The sequence below is a fragment of the Pleurodeles waltl genome, chromosome 9 (assembly GCF_031143425.1).
Source record: "Pleurodeles waltl isolate 20211129_DDA chromosome 9, aPleWal1.hap1.20221129, whole genome shotgun sequence".
NCBI classification, from domain to species: domain Eukaryota; kingdom Metazoa; phylum Chordata; class Amphibia; order Caudata; family Salamandridae; genus Pleurodeles; species Pleurodeles waltl.
The window spans coordinates 296,503,223-296,520,825 of NC_090448.1; the positions used below are offsets into that span (position 1 = coordinate 296,503,223).

The 17,603-nt window shown below is 47.3% G+C and overlaps 1 protein-coding gene across 2 annotated transcripts in view; it reads left to right on the forward strand.

The window, feature by feature from the left end:
• Positions 1–2,876: 2,876 nt before the first annotated feature.
• Positions 2,877–17,603, forward strand: part of HEMK1 (HemK methyltransferase family member 1) — a 150,992-nt gene continuing 136,265 nt past the window's right edge. The window contains exon 1 of one of the 2 annotated variants that reach the window (XM_069206767.1): positions 2,877–2,976. The gene's annotated coding sequence lies outside the window, so the exon portion shown is untranslated. Of the gene's footprint in view, positions 2,999–17,603 lie in introns of both variants that reach the window. The other variant, XM_069206766.1, reaches the window with a different exon arrangement.

The window sequence follows — 17,603 nt, forward strand, 5'->3', positions numbered from 1 at the left end:
AGACAAGAATATGACCACATCTTTGTAACCACTGTCTAGTAGAAGCTAATCCGGAAGATGCCGATGCCGATCAAAAGGGCCTACTGATGGCAGTCGCAAAGCTACATTTAGTATAGAATTGAGTTACATAAATAAAGTAGAGACCTCCTTGGTCTGGCGTCATGCCACACGTCGCATGTTGCATCACATGGACCTTGCGCTGAACCTCTGCCGGTGCATCTTACTCTTTGTCCTCGATGTGGCCTCGTGCCACAGGTCACATGCTGCGTCACATGGGCCTATCACTGCAACTCCGCTGGTGCATCTTGCTCGGTCGCATGATCCGCTCATCTGGAAGACCTCTCCCGGTCTGGTCCGTTCCCGGATCCTGTTGGTGGACCACTCCCTGGCAGGATGGTCACCGCTCTCTTCCTCCATCTCTTCGCTTCTCTGGCGCAGCTCTCTGCGCATGTGACAGTCTCTTTTTTTTCACTCCTGGGCGTCCTTTGTTAACGCCTGGCATGTCCCTTTCTTATCCTGCTGTGATGTCCAGCACGGCTTGGGCATGTGGCTTTCTTTCGGTGGTGGCGGTGGACTGCCGCAAGGGGCTGCACAGGCCTTGCACGCTCTCTTTGTGCCTCACGTGGCACTTACGTCCATTCTTCACCGTTGCAGCTTCGCTGGGACAGCTGCAGTCCTCTCCTTCCCTGTGCAGCGTCGTCTGCGTCGCTTCCATCTTCTCCACTGTTTCCGTCTTCTGCGCCGTTTCTGTCCGCGGGCACGCTGTTGGTCCGGTACAGTCACTCTCTGGGGTGCAGCTGTATACTTTTCTTCAACCCAGCTTGTTTCCCTGGTAAAACAGAAACAAGGATGCAGAACCTACTTTGGCCACTAGATGCCACTAGTGCACTTTTTTTCAGCTGGAAAGACAGTCGTTCCTCCTACCGGCCTCGTTTGTCCAAACAGATGCCGGTGAGGGGCCATGCTTCCAGAAGGAGTTTGTCAGGCCATAGGGGGCTGCAGGAGCTGTAGATAAGTCTTATTTTATTCTTGTTGTTCTCACTTTTCTCTCTTCTCTTCATTTTCTTTCTGTCCATTTTTTATTCCAAACGGCACAGCCTTGTGGAAAAAGGGGTAAACAGCACGGAGTTCAGTGAGGGAGGGGGTTGGTACTGGGCACTTTAATTCTCATTCTCAGTGCGTGTCAGCACCTCTCTCCTTCTATCCACGCAGTTATTTGTTTTTTTTGTTTTTTTTTAAAGGGGGTGCGCGGTCCTGGGCTCTTTTCTTTATTCCTCGCTTCGGTGCAGGTCAGCCCCATTTTTACTGCTTATGCGCAGCCCCAGCAGCATTCTCACACCTTGTGGGAGCGCTATATCTAACAAGGGGGGTGGGGGGCAGCTCAGGCATTTTTCCTGGGTGCGAAACAGCACCATTATGTTTGCTGCAGCTTTCCTTATCCTTTGAATGGGGGGGTGACCCTGGACATTTTCTCTTATTTTTGTTTAGTGGTACGTGGCGGCAACATTTCCTTTGTGTGCAGCCGCAGCAGAATGGCACATGCTGCGGACCGCATTACCTTCTTGGGGGCGGGGCCCCCAGTCATTGCTTGGTGCCCTTCAGTTCTTCACGGTGTGCGACAGCACTGTATGCGCATATTATGCGCGGCCCCGACAGCCTTCCCACAGGCTGTGGGCCGCCCTTCAATCGACACAGGGGGGGCGGCCTTGGGCATTAGTGCATGCTTCTTTCGGTGCACAACAGCACCATCCTGTTCACGACAATCACAGCCGCCTTGGCAGTGCTGTGGTCGCCACACCGCCTGGTGGGTGCTTTTTAGCAACGTAGCACTTCTCCTAATTTTCAGCAACTACAGCCGTTTTGGCAGTGCTGCGAGATGCTCTGTAGCTGCATAGTGGTTTTCCAGCACCTGCCACCTTCCGTGCACAGGCAGAGCTGGGGCTGAGACGGCCTTCTTCTCCCCCCAGCACATCGTAGAAGATGCTCTTTGCGGCCACGTGGGATTGGACCCACTAGTCGCCACTGTAGTGTTGGGGGCCCTAGGCCCTCATGCTACTGAAAAAAGAGACGCTGACACAGTAGCTGGGTAGTAGGAACTGGCCACGGGCATGTGCACCCCGCCCCTTTTATTGGCAGGGTCACCTGACTGGTGATGCCTGTGTTGGGTGGGTGTGGGGTATACATGTAAGACCAGCCCTCAGCAGAGTGGCTGGCAGAAACACTAGAACGTGTCCAGCAGGACACTACAATACCAATGTTGTGGTTATTCATGACCAAATGGGTCATTATGAGTTCTTTACTAACTCTCTAATGATGTGCATTGTTTGATGTTGTTGTGCTCTACACCTAGAGGCTTCAATAAAATGTAAACGAGTCAAAAGGTTCATGGACCTTAAGCGATGCCGTCAGCGTACTATCATCACTAAAAATAGATAAGCCGAGGGCGCGCTAACACCAGTAAACAGAAACTATGTGCCTCAAAAACATGTTGCAATGAATCTGGAATTATTATAAATTTGCGAGTTCTTTATGGCGACAGTGCCACCTAAAGATTTTGAAGAGAAGCGCAGGTACTCATCCTCCAATACTTCCTGAGTGACTCGATTAGATTCAGAACGGAGGGGTTCGTGTTTTTCCATGCATTGAAAAATCTATGATAAAGACAGGTATGGTTATTCCAGACTTCTAGGTTTTGTGCAGACACTGCTTGTTTGTTATTCTATACACGTTTTCCGAAACTTCGATTGTCATTGAAACAAAATGCTCTAGTTTCAAGACGTTTGACTATCCAACTGTGAGCGTGAATATAAAGGAAAGAAAAGACGGACATCCACAGTCTAACCGATGTGTGTTTGTGTCCGTTTTTCATCTCTAACGTTGTAAAGTGTCGGCCATCTTAGAACTAGAAGATGTCATTGACGCGCAGCCGGCTGCCGGGTTTGTGATTCGCTGATCGGACCTCAGAGTGGAGACTTGGTGGGTGAGAGATGTCATTAAGGTAAAGCAAGGCCAAATAAGGCACGTAAAGGGTACTGAAGAGATTTACCTCATGTGGACCATATGCCTTACTTAAACGTCAAAGAATGCCTTCCTGAGTCCTCATTCAGTCTGTTCAGACTCTGCTCGCTCCATCTACTTTTCCGCAGTTTAGAGTCGAAGAGTTCGCATGAGCTTTACTTAACTGACTGCGTGGCAGACTTAAAAGCTATCAATGCAGCAGATTCTTGTTGCAGATCGCACCTGGAAACTGAAAACCTTTGGCCCCTCGAGTGTTTCGCAGGGAGGAGTAACGAGTAACCGTTCGATGAAATTTATATTGTGTATTTTTGTTCACAACCTAACTTGAAGGAAAAAGAAAACTTAGAATAGTGGTAGAAAATCAACTGTCTTTATTGGATACACATATATTGCATTTTAATTGTGCGTACTGGCTGAATGCACTTGCTTAAGAGATTCATGTTTCAGGGTATGAGACTGGTAAGATAAAAATAGCCCTGAAGGTTGGTGTATGTGCTTCGGAGAAGCACATGTAATGTGTAGGTTACAAATTACTGTTGTGTGTAATATAGACCAGTGGTTTCCAACCTGTGGTCGGGGGACACCGGGGGTTCGCGACGTCTCCTCCGGGGGTCCACGACTGCTTAAAAAATTAAATAATATTAACAGCCTAGGTCCCCTGCCTTCAGTAATGACTCAGTGTGCGTGGGGGTCTCCCCGGATTACAATAATGATTCAGTAGTGGTCCTCAAGTCCCAGTAATGATAAAGTGGGGGTACACAGAAATCACAAGGTTGGGAACCAGTGATATAGACTTCTGACTAGTGCCAAGCATTGCAAGATAGCATAATCAGGGCCAATGTAATTATGCAACACAGCCAATTTATGCAGCTGGGTTAACTAAATTATATGGCAGGAAAACGGATATTGTGCAGATTATGTGGCACATTTTGTGATGGCATCACCTCATTATTTTGTCATTTTGAAACTTGTTCACACTGTCTGGGTATTAGTTCCACCCTTATTGATACCTTTCTAACACTTAAATATAGGAATAAGCCTACAGAAAGGCGACCTATCAACCTTTGCAAAGGGCCTTCCACTGGACAGCAGCAAGTCACTGCATTATTAGTAACTTTTGAACCGTTTCAGCTAGAAACATTTTTTTTTTGTTAAAATCTGCAGGGTCTGCGGTAAATGATGGGTTAGGTGGCAAATGCGTCAGATCTATAATTATGGAAAAATCACTGCTTCTGCACAATTGCATAATTCCAGTGGCCCTGCGCATATTGCATTTGAGAGTCAATTTTCACCACACTAAAATGCAATGCTTTGCCACACATAATGAAGCTCTTAGAGTCCTCTAATTTTGTAACAATTAGCTGTGGCTCTAAGGGAGATGTGCTGCCCAAGGCAGTGAGTTAGAGTGTGAACTGTACCCAAGTCGAGGAGAGGTGAACTAGAATGATATGCTTACCAAACCCTCTCTACCTGGTCCCAGAATATTTACTTAGTGCCTAGCACTATGTGTTACATAGTAACAGAAGAAGTTGCCATTGCAGCACTCAGTAACAGTGGCCTCTCATTGCTGCAAGATGCACCTGGGCAGCGGATCATGGCATTTTCCATCTTTTTTTTTTTAGTGGTAGCAAAACTAACAGATGAATTAAAAAATATATTAAAAAAACAATTCCATAATGAACCTAAACAGCAATAAGAGCTGCAACCTTAAGAGATACTTGTCATGTCCAATCAGCCTTCTCTAATAAGTGGTATTTTTACTTCACTTGGAATAATAACGTGTAAGAGTTGATTGACATCTGCTCTTTTATGTTTATTAAATGTTTGGAGTTTCTCACTGAGTGTTTGATGGTTAGCACACATATTAGTGAATAAAAAATGTTCTAGTGTTCGAGATAAGAATTTTCAATTCTATTAAGGACACTGAGGCGAGGATTATGCTTCTCTGTCTTTACTGCATTTTTTATCAGCAGCCAATTACGATAAGGAACAATAAAAAACTACATTTCACATGAACCTCATAACATATCAATAGTCACATGCTCCAGTCACCATGAAGCCAGCCCTATAATAGATGTCAACACCATTTTAGGTCCTCCTTCTTTGCTAAAGTAATCAAGACCCACAATTTTAGAAACAAGATTCATCAAACTTTCTAACTGTTCCAAACTCAGCTTTTCATGAAGAAAAAAATGTCTCTCAACAAGGACTGGATGATCATCCTTGTATATGTTATCAACCAGCAAACGCTCGACATCAACTTGCTTCAGGAGTGCTTCTTGTTGTTTCCTGCAGGAAAAATGAGACTACCAAGCAATAAATTCTGTCCCTTTAGAATCAATATACTAACCAATCTTCATAAACAAGGTAGATAAATAAAACAATGCAATCATAGGATATATTCATACATTACATAGTCACAATTATTAAACATGCATACGTAACTACAAGACAAGGTTGAATAATCCCTGCCTTGTGTCCTAAATGGAATTGAACATTTTTATCAGGATTGGAGGCTCCGTTTATGTTTGTTTAAAGCTGTGCTGCCACCAATGACGCAACATCAACAATAGGTTTGTAATAAAAAAGTCTTAAAAGTTGATTTCGAGGACCTTACCAGCTGCTCTAAGAATGTCATCTAAATGGGAACCCAAGGCAAAAGACTTGGATTCCATCACTCGAGTGAGCACCAATCAATACCTGCCTCTGCTAAGAGCCTACTCATCCATTTGGCTAAGGTGGCAGTTGCCCATAGTTTAAGCGGTTGATGTAAAGCAATCAACAGTTGACCCCTCAGATCTAGCCGAAATTCGCTAGTACATGCTTCGCATGCTTTCAGACATTGAACAACACATAATTTTGCGTTATCTGGAAACGCCAGCTAAGAAACTAATCTGGAATTTAATTTTGTCTGTCTGGTAATAGAAAAGTAACTCCCTCTCGAGAGAAAACTCTACCAGAGAGATTAAAGGCTCGAACCTCCGAAACCCTTTTACCAGATATCAAGCAGAGCAACATAGTGAGTTAAGACGACAGTTGCTTGCAGGAAAAGTATTTATTGTCAGGCCAACAGTCAAGGAAATCGAGGGCAATATTTGCATCCAATAACACTGAATACCTAGGTTGAAGGGAGATTGGATATCCTAATTCCCTGCAAGAGTTTGCATACTGCTAGGTGTCTGCGACTGTTTTTTCATCACCTAGGAGATGTCCAACCGAGAGCCGACTTGAAGTTGATATGTAAGCCAATCCAGAGGTCGCTAACAAAGACAAGCAGTTGATCACCAAACAGCAGTACAACCCTATGGGATCAACACTCCGTTCACTGCACCACACACCCCACCGTCTCCAAACCAAAGCATAATGTTTGTGGTTGCTATCAAACCAGGCTCGTCTGATGTAGGAAGTAGCGATTCGCAAAATGTCTCGCAAACTCAGGCCCTCATTCTAACCTCGGCTGTCTTTTTAAAAGACTGCCGAGGTTATTCCGGGCTGAAGACCGCCTGTGGTGCCGGTCTTCCGCCAACCGTATCATGACTGCTAGCAGCCCTCCGCCCTTTATCCGGCTGGGAGCCACCAGCAGCCATACTGGCGGTCGGCGGTGAAGTGGAGGCTGCTCCACCTCCACCGCCATGTCATCAGAACCCCAGCCACTGAATAACGTCCCAGAATTCGGCGTGGCGGTGTTCTTGTGACAGGGTGCTGGTGGCGGAGCAGCCCCCATGGATCCTGTTCCCTCCCAGAGGATCACCGGACCAGGTAAGGTGATCGTCCGTTAGGGGAGGGGGGGTGTTGTGTGCGTGCATGGGGGTGTGCGTGTGAGTGTGTAGAGGGGCTGTGTGAGTGCGTGTATGCATGCAGGGGGTGTTGTGTGTATGGGAAATGTGTGCGTATATGTCTGTGTGGGTGTATGTGTATGAGTGGTGTGAGCGTGCGTGTAGGGGGGTGTGTGTGTAGATGTTTCTGTGTGGGGGAAGTGGGGTCCTGCCACCTTTGGTGGGTGGTAGGGGGTTTGTGGGTGTTGGGGGAGGACTCAGGGGAGGGAGAGACCCCTATCAGTGGCAGGGAACTTATTCCATGGCACTGATAGTGCCTACGGCCATGGATTTAGTGGCGGTACAAAACCCCACGAAATCCATGGTGGTATGCGGGGTCCTGATACTGCCGGCGTTCTAGTGAAGGCCGCCGGGTTGGAGACCGAAGTCTCCAGCCCAGCGGTTGTTACCACCCTGGCGGTTGCAGTGTAGAAGTGGCAGTTTTGCATGGCGGTAACCGCCATGCTTGTAATTCCATTTTTTTCCACCGGCCTGTTGGCGGTATTACCGCCACTTCTACACCGACCGTCAGGGTTGTAATGAGGGCCTCAGTCTCTTCCGAAATCCTCCATGGCACTAGCGACAGTTGTCTCGAGTGGATCAGTGGATGAGGTGGACCTACTGGGTCTAACAATAAGTTCTGACGGAACAGTCTCATCACTGGAGGGGTCACAAGACAACACCAGAAATACTGGGAACCAAGGCTTGCTTTCCAAAGCAGAGTCACATGAAGTATCTCCCCTTTCTGAGGTCGCACTTGAGGAAGAACTCATGGGATCATAATGAACGGAGGGAGCGCATAATCCTGTAAGGGAGACCGATCCTGGAGAAACACATCCGCTGCTTGGGCCTCTGTAGCCGGGCACCAACTGAAAAAGACAGAAATCTGACAGTTAAGGCGAGAAGCAAACTGATCCACCTTACATAGACCCCCACAGATGATTGATGGCGAAGAAGATCTTTGGATGAAGGCTGCAATCGCTGAAATTTCTGAGGTATCAAACATTCCTATCCGCTATTGAGTTCCACTGGCCTGGAAGATATTCTGTCATGACCAAAATCCCGTGACAAAAGTGTCAAAAGTCTCTAGCAGTCTCTGCCAGGAGCTGAGATTTCATCCTGCCTAGTTGGTTGATATACCCCACTGTCAAGATGTTGTCCATCCTCAGCAAGATGCAGCAGTCTTGATGGCAAAGGAACCTTGAGGTGGAGGTTCAATTCTAATTCTGACTATAGGCCCCCTGTGGAAATTGGACAGCATGTTGCTGCCCAGCCCCAAATGCTGGCTTCCGATTCTATGATGGTTTCTGGGGAAATGCCAAAGATCACCCTGCCGTTCCAAGACTCCATGTGGTTGAGCCACCATACCATCTGCGTCTTGGCTTCGTCCCTCAAAGTGAATTGGTCCGAGTACTTGAGACTCTTCCGCAGGTGTAGAATTTTGAATCATTGGAGAACCCTGCAGTGAAGGGGTCCCAGAAAGATGGCCTGAATCGAGGAAGGCAGAAGACCCATGATCCGAGCCACAGACCTCAACAATATAGTCGGGCTGCAGATAGCAGACCTCAACTCGCTCTTAATCGTCCAAATCTTCTGAGAAGGCAGAACAAGCTGTAATAGTAGTGTATATGGAACCCTTGAAATTCCATATGCTGAGAGGGGTTAGAGTGACTTTTGTACATTTATTATGAAACCCATATCTCGTTCGCAGCGACTCCAACACTGGTCTCAGGATCTTGGTGAAACACCAAGGAACAGAGGAAAATCCAAAAGGAAGCACCTTGAATTCGAAACAGCGGCCTTGCCACATGAATTGCAAGGATCGGCGATGTGGAAGAAAGATGGGAATCATCAAGTAAGAGTCTTTGAGGTCCAACGGACCATCCAGTCACTGGCTTGAAGAATATCTCCTAGAAGATGGATTCCCTCCATCTTGAACTGCCTATATGTGATCCAGGCGCTGAAATCATTTAGGTTCAGGACTAGATGCGAACCACCCCCTTTCATCTCCACCAAAAAGATGGTACTTATGAAGCCGTTGTGATGAGGGTCAGAATTGCAAATTGCATGTTTTTCTAAGAGAGTCTGAATCTCTGAGGAAATGGAAGTCTGTCCTTTTTGGGAAAAATACATTTCTTGTGGTGTGTATATATCTGGTGAGAGGTGTCTAAACTCTAGTTTGTATCCCTGCACCGACTCGAGAACCCACAGATCCTGTGTTAAAAGATGCTAGATGTGTAAAAAGAGATGAGTTCTGCCCACTAAAGTCACCTCGGAAAGAGGAATAACTTTCACCTGTAAGTCCACAATCCTGGCTGAAGCTTTGCGAACTCCTGTGTTGTCCTCTGTGGAAGCAGTTTCTCTCTCCAGGAGCAGAGGAGTAGAACGTGGAGCCGAAGGTGGAGTCCTGCCATCCTCCACGGCCATGTGGAAAGTACTCTCTCTGGGACCTCTGATAGAATCCATGGCCTGATGAGTGCCCACAGCATTGCTTGACTCTGCCAAAAAAGTGTCTATTTAAAGACCTTCTTAATGGAAAGTTGCTCCTTTTCCAGAGTACTATGGGTGGATACCAACCAAAGATCCACCAAAAAAGGAGGCCTTGGGCTTCAGGATCGGCCGCAGATGCTGTTAATTTGTTAGTGTCAATTTAGTGTCAATATGCATCAAAATAGATCATTTGTGTTCCATTGCAATAGAACAATGTGCGTTCCCCAGGTGACATACTGCTCACTGATCCCAGCCAATCAGGACATCTGTGGTCTATGGGAGTAAAATGTGCTTTGCTTGAAAAGCAAGCTCGAGTATTTTCATCAGAGGGCCAGATAAATCGAGCAATTTGTGTTGGCAATTGTGCCAAGCTCTGTTGTGACCTTTATTAGGGTCTTTAGAATATTTTTTCATGTAAGTGACAATCATAGGGTCTACCACCGGGCTCTCAGTAACTTTGCAAGGAAGATCTTGCCTGGGGCATTCTGAGCTGGGACCTTCTTTTCAAACCTTTGCCTAGTATCGGGTTATAAGTAGTCTGCTACCTCTTGGGGAGGGACCAAGCTAGATGACTGGGGGTGCACAATGTCCTCAGTCTCGAAATCCAACAGCTTTAAGGGTTTAGTGGTCATAGAGGAATCACTTTGTCTTTCAGAATGCGTTTTCTTGCTTGGCCCAGGCTCATCTGCTCGGTCTCTATCACTGGAATAAGTTGAATTTGAATCTCCAAATGAATCAGTCTTGGAGGGAGGCTCAGAAGGAAAAAAAATATCCAACGGAGGGGCACTGTAACCTTGATCTCCCGTCACTGTATCAGATAGTTTTTCAAATGTTTCAGAATGTAGGGATCTTCGACTTAGCTTTGAGGGGCCTAGGGGTGGGAATTACTTAATCTTCCATAAGGGGAAGTTGAGTGATCCAGCCCTGTTGTCAGACCAGCACATTGAGTAAAGGGTCCCAGGGCCCCAGCCTGGACTCTATTCACAGATTGCTGGTCGCTAGAATTGAGGGTGTACATGAGGTCTTGTTCTAGGGAGCCCTCAGAATCCTCTTGGTAGTGTTTCATCTCAGCCGCTAATGGATCATATTTGCCTTCTTGTAGGGCAATTAACAGATCAACTTCTGCAGAATAAATAAAATAGAGAGGTAACCACTGTAACTCAGGGGGAGAGAAAACCAAAATCATGTGTGTATTAGAAATATAACAAGCATTGACATAGCCAGTCGGTCTCGACGATGGCTTTCCCAATATGTTTTAGATATGTTGTATTTTAGTGTGGCTGCTATTTAGTATGGCTAAAAGTTATTGGTTTAAAGGGGCACTGAGTGAAATATCGAAAAGCTAAGTAGAGTGATGTATTATGGAGTGGCGTGTAAGGCGGATTTATAGAGCTCTGCTTCTCACCTGTGAGGGTATCCAGGTGGTGTTCCTCGTATGTGAATAGCAGGTTGTGACCAAAGAGCTATGATCTGTGTGTCATTCACAGTATTAAGGCAGGTCAGAGGTTAGGTTTATTGTCAGAACTATGTCTGATTCCTAGTGTAGTGGTGGATTGAAGTGTGACAAAGAGCTGTGCAAATCCAAGTTTTAATTAGTAAAGAATGCATGACGTATATTGTGAGAGCCGAAGGTGATGTGGTTTATTTAACTGTTGGAGCTATGTGGGTTTATAATACCTGAATAGGATATCTTGCCGAATTTGTGGACTGGGTGTCTTTGCAGGCTGCATTTTGGGTCACAGAAATAGAACAGTGTTGATGCTGCTGGACAGGGTTGAGGTGCGTTGGTGGAGCGTTGGTTAGAGTTCAGAACCGGAATATCTGAGGTGCGGGAGGTCGGGATTATTGTGTCTTGGCCAAACACGGCGTGAATTCCACTACTGGATAGTAGGTGGACTGAGGTGCATTGTGGGCGCTAAATTGCTATACCCTACTGCGGCATTAGCGTGGCTGCAGCGGACCTTTAATAAGAAGTGCACTGGAGGAGCTGAGCTTTTATTTGGTGTGATTGATGTTGGATGCACAGGCCTCCTTGAGCTCCGTCTCTGAAGGGATCGTCCCTAACAGCACATCACTGGGACAGGTGCATCCAGGGAGCAGAATGTGCTCCCCATTTCCTCACTCTGCTCCAGAGAGATGCTCCTCTTCCGGTTATATCTCCCTGTGCCTGTGTTTCATTAGCCCACCTGGTGCTAGCCTGATTACTGGGTTACCGGCAGGAACGGGTTAACTTTGCGGCCCCTAACTATTAAGATGTAAAAATCCTTCTCCAGACTAATGGTAATAATTGACGTGTCATCAGTGGCTACATATCAAGGAAATGGTAGATTGCGCTATATGCGTTTTTTTTGTCTGGCAGAACCATACATAGGTTCGCTCAACAATACTTTTTCTCGGGCTAACTAAACATAATTCTACATTAAAAGTAGTATTCTTGGTGTACACATTCCTTGCGCTCGCTTTATTTTTAAATTTAGAACGGCGCGAATTATTTCACGATTATTTACTATTAGTGTAATAAAAAACGGGGGAAAAAACTAGGAAAGCAAAGGTCCACAGTCTGTCCATAAGGACGCGCAGCCACGGACGTTCCTGGTACTGATTTTGCCATCTCCGAGGACAGGGGTCGCAAAAGCAGTGTCAGGGAAAGAGAGAGCAAAAGATAAGAGGACACTTGAGGAGCCAAACACAGGGGCAGAAAGGATCGGGTTGCAGACCCTATGGGCAGAGATCAAACAATAGCAACACAAGAGGCCTTCAAGTGATGAGGTGCAAATTTCTGTCCTGCAGATGCTCACTGGGAGGAAGGAAACGGGAAGGTGTGGGAGGCCTACAATAATTAGCGTAATTCAATATGTTTGTGAGGATGGGTGAGGGGCAGTCTCTGCAGCTGTGTTACCGCCATGCACCAGAAGTGCTTAATTTGAGGTGGTGGTAGCCGGTGGGATGCAGCGGCACCTATTTTTTCACATTAGGCATTTACTTCAAGCAAAATACACATTTAGGAACGACGGAGTAAAGAAAGACGGTAAAGAGTCACAAAGGGAGAAAGCAGTAAGTGCAAGAGTGAGCTGAGGGAACATGAGAGGCTAGGCTGTAAATGGATTAAAGAGGCCCGACATTGTTTTAGGATTACGTTGCCTTAGTACTCAGTGCTCGCACATTTAATTGCAGCAATCGCATGTTTTAGAGGAGAGCTTTGGGCAGAGACATGTTTTTATTTACAAATTAAGCTCTGGCCGCATGCTAATAAATAACAAGTATTCACATGTAAATGATGTTGAAATGGTGCATGTGTATGCCGAGCCAGCCTTTTGTTGTGGAGAGGGGTTCTTCTTCGAATGTTACATACAAAACATTCCATGGCATGTTGTGGAGGAAAGTGCGACATTTACGCCATGTTCATGTTTAGGAATGGCGGTGGTGTGCTTGAGGAAATGTGTCGGAGCTAACTTTTAATTGTAATTCATGATAATAGTATGTACTAATAATTATATTATTATGATGAAACAGAAAAGAAGAGAGGTATACAAGCCTAGTAGTGCAAAGTTCTGACGTTACACACCCTGGCCTAGTGCATAAACATGCCTGTAGCCTCTACATGTTCTCTTGTTTATTTAACGTCCTATAGGGCCAATGACCCCCCAGCTTCCACTGCGAAGGCTTCGGCAAGGGTGGAACAAAAGCGCAACTCCTGCCATCTATCTGTGGGGGAAGGAGAAGCCCCATGATCCCGAAAATTGATTATATTTTCCCTGGTGGAAAGTGTACAGGCGAGACAAAAGTCCTCGTATTCCAAGCCACCTCTAACCATACTGACTGAAAATACTATGACGTCGTGTGCGCTTCTGCATGTTTATTTAAGAAATAGCTTTAGGGCGGTGCGGCCGCATCGGGGGTTGATCTCAGGGGGGCCCTGTGTTGAGCAATATCTCGCGATTTAAAAGCACCTGCTGAAAAGTTTCTTGTGCGCCCAGCCTTCAGGAAGCAATTAAAATTTCAAGATACCTCGTGTTATTATTTTTCTTACTAGAGAGAGAGATCGGAGGTTTGTCTAGCAGCAGCTTTGACTCGCCATAAAGTAAGGCAGAGAGTCAATATGCCTGCTGCAAAGAACAGAATGATATTTTGTGTGGATAGCTGAGTGGATTAGTAAAGCCAGCCTTTACAAGCGCTTTGAAACAAATGAATCTATGTGAAAGGGGGGGCTATGGAGAGGTGAGTGGCACATTTGGCAGGTGGTAGTGAGGGGTCTGAGGTGGTGGTCATGGGGAGGGGGGGGGTGCCAAAAAAGACTGTCGCACAGGGTGCCACCAATGCTAAAGCCGCTCCTTATAGCCAGGCACCTATTCAAATTGCTGCCTCAGGAGAGGGGACTCCGACTAAACAGAGCCCGTCCCTGTCATAATCCTGCTGCACACTGTATGAGACCTGTAGCAAGTGTGTCTTTGGTATATTAAGTGCGTGTGAGTACACTACAGCCCAACAGATCTACGTGCGGTCCAAATGGAGATAAATACATTTGTTAACGTTTGACATTGGGGACACTCAAAATAGGCCGATATTTTGTTTAGACAAATGTGGCAACCCTAATTGGCCTCAGTCAGCCACTAACACTGCCAACGTTAATGGTGGCGAAGCCGAGGGACAGGGTCACACTGTACCTGAGAAACTGGAGGTGACATCTGCTCGAGTACCGAAGGCAGAGCAGAAACTGGCAGCCTGAGCTCTCGATGAAGCGGACATACTGCACAAGTCCAAAGACAGCAGCAGCGCCCAGCTGAAGTATCCCGGTTTGCCTCCAGCGCTAAGCACACCAAGACATGTCTAACAGGCAGAGTTGAGAAATCCAAATGGGAAAAAAGTTTGACAAAGACACTCCCACGTGTCAAATTCTAAGGCAGAAAAGGTTTGACAAACTGATTCCCACGTATCAAATTCAAGGGGCGAAAAGGTTTGACAAATGCACTACCACATTTCAAATTCAAGAGGAGAAAAGGTTTGACAAAAGCACTCTCACATTTGTCATTGCATGGGCATTGGGATCCCTTTAAGCAGCGGAGCATCCTGTTAAAATGCACAAGGCACAAACAGGTGGTCATGCTTTTGGCAGTCAACTGACCGCCATGCTGGTGGTGGCGGTCGGTCCGCCGCCAGGCTGGCGGTGAAGACCCCCATATTACAGCTTCTGTCGAAACGCTGCCCATATTGCCAGGGTGGTCGGGCCAGAGGTGAGCACCTCCGGCCAGGCGGTAGCCGCAATACCGCCATCTGTATTATTACCCTGTAGACCGCCAGCATTTTCGGCGGTGGTCATGCACCCGGCGACGAGAATCTCCATTCCTGTAGCTGGCAGATATGCCCCCACACGACTACACACCTACATACACACATCCCCACTCACTCACGCATTCAGTTACATGCCCTCCCACACACTCACATCCACTCACTCAGTTACACCCATTCACTCACATGCACGCATTCAGACATACACATTCACTTGTATGCACGCACTCAGATATACACTACTTCCCCCCGCATTCACACAAACATATACACCCACAAACACACACACACACAGACACAGACACCTCTCCTTCCCCCCCACATTCATACACACAAGCAGACACCACTCACATTCACACAACGCCCTCCCAACCCCCCCCTTTTGAACGATCAACTTACCTTTTCCAACGAGGTGGTCATCCAGGAGGGTATGGGTCCTGGTGTTTTCCACCATCAGCACTGCACCGCCGACAGGACTCCACCATGCCGTATCACGTATCATAATACAGCGGTCGGAGTCTGGTTGGCTTGGCCATGCTGGTGGTGGAACCACCTCTCTTCCTCTGTCGGCCAGGCTGACGGGGTCGGATTTCCGATCGTAAACAGGCAGAAAACCTATCTAAGTCTGAATATGGTGGTCTTCGGACCACCAGCACTAACGGTCTGTTGGCGGCAGCAGCTTCGGTGGTCTTAGTAGAAGACCGCTGAAGTCGTAACGACCATCACAGTGTTTGCATCAGGTGCTGCCTTCCCATCCACACTTGGAGCATCCATCCCATGGCATCCAGTGCCCAGCTCAGCATACAAGGCAGCTTCCTCTTGGTGCCGATACCAGCTTTGTTGCGCGATGGTGAAACATGAAAATGGCAGCGTGACAAGATTTACAGGTGTTCGTAATTGAAAGGTAGGGGGCACAGCTGTACGACCAGAGTTCCCATGTCGCCGTCCAGAAAAAAAAGAAAAACATAGGCGGTCATTCTGACCGCGGCGGTCGCCGCCCGCCAAGCGGTTCCCGCCGAAAGACCGCGGCGGCCATCCGGCTTTCCTGCTGGGCCGGCGGGCGACCGCCAGAAGACCGCCGGCCGGCCCAGCGGGACAGCCCCTTCAACAATGAAGCTGGCTCGGAATGGAGCCGGCGGAGTTGAAGGGGTGCGACGGGTGCAGTGGCACCCATCGCGATTTTCACCTTCTGCACAGCAGACAGTGAAAATCTTTGTGGGGCCCTGTTAGGGGGCCCATGCACTGCCCATGCCAGTGGCATGGGCAGTGCAGGGGCCCCACGGCACCCGTTCCCGCCATCCTGGTTCTGGCGGTGGACACCGCCAGAAACAGGCTGGCGGGAAGGCGCTCGGAATCCCCATGGCGGTGCTGCAAGCAGCGCCGCCATGGCGGGTTCCCTGGGCCAGCGGGAAACCGGCGGGAAACCGCCGGCTCCCCTTTTCCGACCGCGGCTTTACCGCCGTGGTCAGAATAGCCCAGGAAGCACCGCCAGCCTGTTGGCGGTGCTTCCGCCGCACTCCGCCATGGCGGTCATGGACCGCCAAGGTCAGAATGACCCCCATAGTGCGCAGGGACAAGCCTAAATGATTACAAGAGGAAAGGTACAAGTTCTGGGGGCCTGCTTCATGGAAGGGAAAAAACAACGAAAAGGAGGTACAATATGGGAACAAATACCCACCTAAAAGCAAGGATTTTTAAAGGGCACTGAAAAAAACAAATGACAAGCAGTAGGCTGGCTGCTAGCCCACAAAGCACAAACAACATGTCTCCAAGAGACAGCGCAAGCACTGTCAAGGCTCGATCTAAAAAGTGGAGGGAGCCACTTGTAAACACTCTAGGCCAAAACATAATCAAAATTATACAACCCTGAGCAACTTCTATTGCAGCAGGACATCACTGGGGAGAGAATAGGGCCAGATCAGGTATAAGCAGTAATACACGCCACTAACGTGTTCAGAGGAAAAGACTGTGCTAGAGAGAGAGGCGGTGGTATCACAGTTTGCATGCGCACCCCAGGTCCCTCAAGAAAATAAAAAGGGGACTAAGCCGATCATAGAGATGGCGCATCCCACTCCACATAAATGAGCATCAGCTTCTGAGAGCATTGGTGACGGGAGGCTGATGGTGCTCCCCCTGCAAAGAGAAAAGTTAGATAAACACACGCGCACTCAGCACATCAGTCTGAAGGGCAGTACAAACAAACACACACAATATAAGATTGTTTGATGAAAGCTAATGTAAGCGGTGCATTGCGATAATCATGGTGCATAACATTATTGCATAAGACATGCACAACTAGAATAACAGTTACAGAGGTACTTCACTGGCTGCGCAGAAGCAACGAAAGAGGACCTTAAATGGTGGTGACATCTATTATAGGGATAGCTTCATGGTGATTAGAGCATGTGGCTATTGATCTGTTATGAGTTTCATGGGAAATGTTGTTTTTAAAAGTTCTTGATTGTAATTGGCTGCTGATTAAAACATGCGGTAAAGATAGAGAAGCATAATCTGAGCCTCTGGCCCTGACATACAACTGATATTCACTTATTAGGCTGGGGACATAGATGGTGACGTGGCTCCCTGCACCAAGCCCTCGATATTCTTACAGGGGTAGAACAGTATCAGATGAATGTGGGCAGTATCATTGGGACCGTCACTGTCCTCACTAGCCGAAGGAGTTTGTCGATCTATCAGAACACTCTCTCAACCTTTGTCCTATAGTTATCCTTAGACTATCCTGAGTAATAGACAGATTGTCAGTTTAACCACTCCAGCGTGTGGATTCGGCATATTAGGGCATTGCATGTGATCGGATTGGGGTCACAAGGGAGTTGTTGTGTTATGTCATGATGTTGATTGCTGCATTTGTCATGCTTTGCACACAGGATTTCACAGGATTTGCTTGTTAAGAATTATGGTGGTGGATACCAGCAATTACTCCCTTGTCTCCCGTAAGGCTAGATGCCTTGTGCTTAACAGTATAACAAATAT